General features: G+C 60.4%; 1 non-coding gene and 1 pseudogene across 1 annotated transcript; both read left to right on the forward strand.

The window, feature by feature from the left end:
* The first annotated feature begins 517 nt into the window (after positions 1-517).
* LOC124773626 lies at positions 518-672 on the forward strand. The gene has a single exon (XR_007014861.1). It is a non-coding gene; the product is annotated as a 5.8S ribosomal RNA (ribosomal RNA).
* A 188-nt stretch (positions 673-860) lies between these two features.
* Positions 861-2,500, forward strand: part of LOC124773674 — a 4,244-nt pseudogene continuing 2,604 nt past the window's right edge.

Below are 2,500 nucleotides of genomic sequence, written 5' to 3' on the forward strand. Positions count from 1 at the left end.
GCCCGTCGCTACTACCGATTGAATGATTTAGTGAGGTCTTCGGACTGGTACGCGGCATTGACTCTGTCGTTGCCGATGCTACCGGAAAGATGACCAAACTTGATCATTTAGAGGAAGTAAAAGTCGTAACAAGGTTTCCGTAGGTGAACCTGCGGAAGGATCATTACCGACTAGACTGCATGTCTTTCGATGTGCGTGTCGTGTCGCGCAACACGCTACCTGTACGGCTCGCCGTAGCCGTGCGCCGCGTGCGGAACCACGCGTGCCTCTCAAAACTAGCGGCAATGTTGTGTGGTACGAGCGCTGAAGCGCTGGAGCGGCTGGCCTGCGGCACCTGGCGCCTGGCGCCGGTTTTGAATGACTTTCGCCCGAGTGCCTGTCCGCTCCGGTGTGGAGCCGTACGACGCCCGTCGGCCGTGAGGCCGTTGGACACAGAACGCTGGAACAGGGGCCGCCACACGCCTCACTCCCGCCTATGCGACCGTCTCGAAAGAGACGGCGGAAACTGAGAAAAGATCACCCAGGACGGTGGATCACTCGGCTCGTGGGTCGATGAAGAACGCAGCAAATTGCGCGTCGACATGTGAACTGCAGGACACATGAACATCGACGTTTCGAACGCACATTGCGGTCCATGGATTCCGTTCCCGGGCCACGTCTGGCTGAGGGTCGGCTACGTATACTGAAGCGCGCGGCGTTTGCCCCGCTTCGCAGACCTGGGAGTGTCGCGGCCGCCTGTGGGGCCGGCCGCGTCTCCTCAAACGTGCGATGCGCGCCCGTCGCCTGGCGGTTCGCATACCGGTACTTTCTCGGTAGCGTGCACAGCCGGCTGGCGGTGTGGCGTGCGACACCTCGTACAACGACCTCAGAGCAGGCGAGACTACCCGCTGAATTTAAGCATATTACTAAGCGGAGGAAAAGAAACTAACAAGGATTCCCCCAGTAGCGGCGAGCGAACAGGGAAGAGTCCAGCACCGAACCCCGCAGGCTGCCGCCTGTCGTGGCATGTGGTGTTTGGGAGGGTCCACTACCCCGACGCCTCGCGCCGAGCCCAAGTCCAACTTGAATGAGGCCACGGCCCGTAGAGGGTGCCAGGCCCGTAGCGGCCGGTGCGAGCGTCGGCGGGACCTCTCCTTCGAGTCGGGTTGCTTGAGAGTGCAGCTCCAAGTGGGTGGTAAACTCCATCTGAGACTAAATATGACCACGAGACCGATAGCGAACAAGTACCGTGAGGGAAAGTTGAAAAGAACTTTGAAGAGAGAGTTCAAAAGTACGTGAAACCGTTCTGGGGTAAACGTGAGAAGTCCGAAAGGTCGAACGGGTGAGATTCACGCCCATCCGGCCACTGGCCTCCACCCTCGGCAGATGGGGCCGGCCGCCCGCGCGGAGCAATCTGCGGCGGGGTCGTGTCCGGTTGCCTTTCCACTCGCCGCGGGGTGGGGCCGTTCCGGTGTGCGGTGGGCCGCACTTCTCCCCTAGTAGGACGTCGCGACCCGCTGGGTGCCGGCCTACGGCCCGGGTGCGCAGCCTGTCCTTCCGCGGGCCTCGGTTCGCGTCTGTTGGGCAGAGCCCCGGTGTCCTGGCTGGCTGCCCGGCGGTATATCTGGAGGAGTCGATTCGCCCCTTTGGGCGCTCGGGCTCCCGGCAAGCGCGCGCGGTTCTTCCCGGATGACGGACCTACCTGGCCCGGCCCCGGACCCGCGCCGCTGTTGGCTCGGGATGCTCTCGGGCGGAATAATCGCTCCCGTCAGCGGCGCTTCAGCTTTGGACAATTTCACGACCCGTCTTGAAACACGGACCAAGGAGTCTAACATGTGCGCGAGTCATTGGGCTGTACGAAACCTAAAGGCGTAATGAAAGAAACCTAAAGGCGTAATGAAAGTGAAGGTCTCGCCTTGCGCGGGCCGAGGGAGGATGGGGCTTCCCCGCCCTTCACGGGGCGGCGGCCTCCGCACTCCCGGGGCGTCTCGTCCTCATTGCGAGGTGAGGCGCACCTAGAGCGTACACGTTGGGACCCGAAAGATGGTGAACTATGCCTGGCCAGGACGAAGTCAGGGGAAACCCTGATGGAGGTCCGTAGCGATTCTGACGTGCAAATCGATCGTCGGAGCTGGGTATAGGGGCGAAAGACTAATCGAACCATCTAGTAGCTGGTTCCCTCCGAAGTTTCCCTCAGGATAGCTGGTGCTCGTACGAGTCTCATCCGGTAAAGCGAATGATTAGAGGCCTTGGGGCCGAAACGACCTCAACCTATTCTCAAACTTTAAATGGGTGAGATCTCCGGCTTGCTTGATATGCTGAAGCCGCGAGCAAACGACTCGGATCGGAGTGCCAAGTGGGCCACTTTTGGTAAGCAGAACTGGCGCTGTGGGATGAACCAAACGCCGAGTTAAGGCGCCCGAATCGACGCTCATGGGAAACCATGAAAGGCGTTGGTTGCTTAAGACAGCAGGACGGTGGCCATGGAAGTCGGAATCCGCTAAGGAGTGTGTAACAACTC

The sequence above is a fragment of the Schistocerca piceifrons genome, unplaced genomic scaffold, assembly GCF_021461385.2.
Source record: "Schistocerca piceifrons isolate TAMUIC-IGC-003096 unplaced genomic scaffold, iqSchPice1.1 HiC_scaffold_954, whole genome shotgun sequence".
Classification (NCBI taxonomy): domain Eukaryota; kingdom Metazoa; phylum Arthropoda; class Insecta; order Orthoptera; family Acrididae; genus Schistocerca; species Schistocerca piceifrons.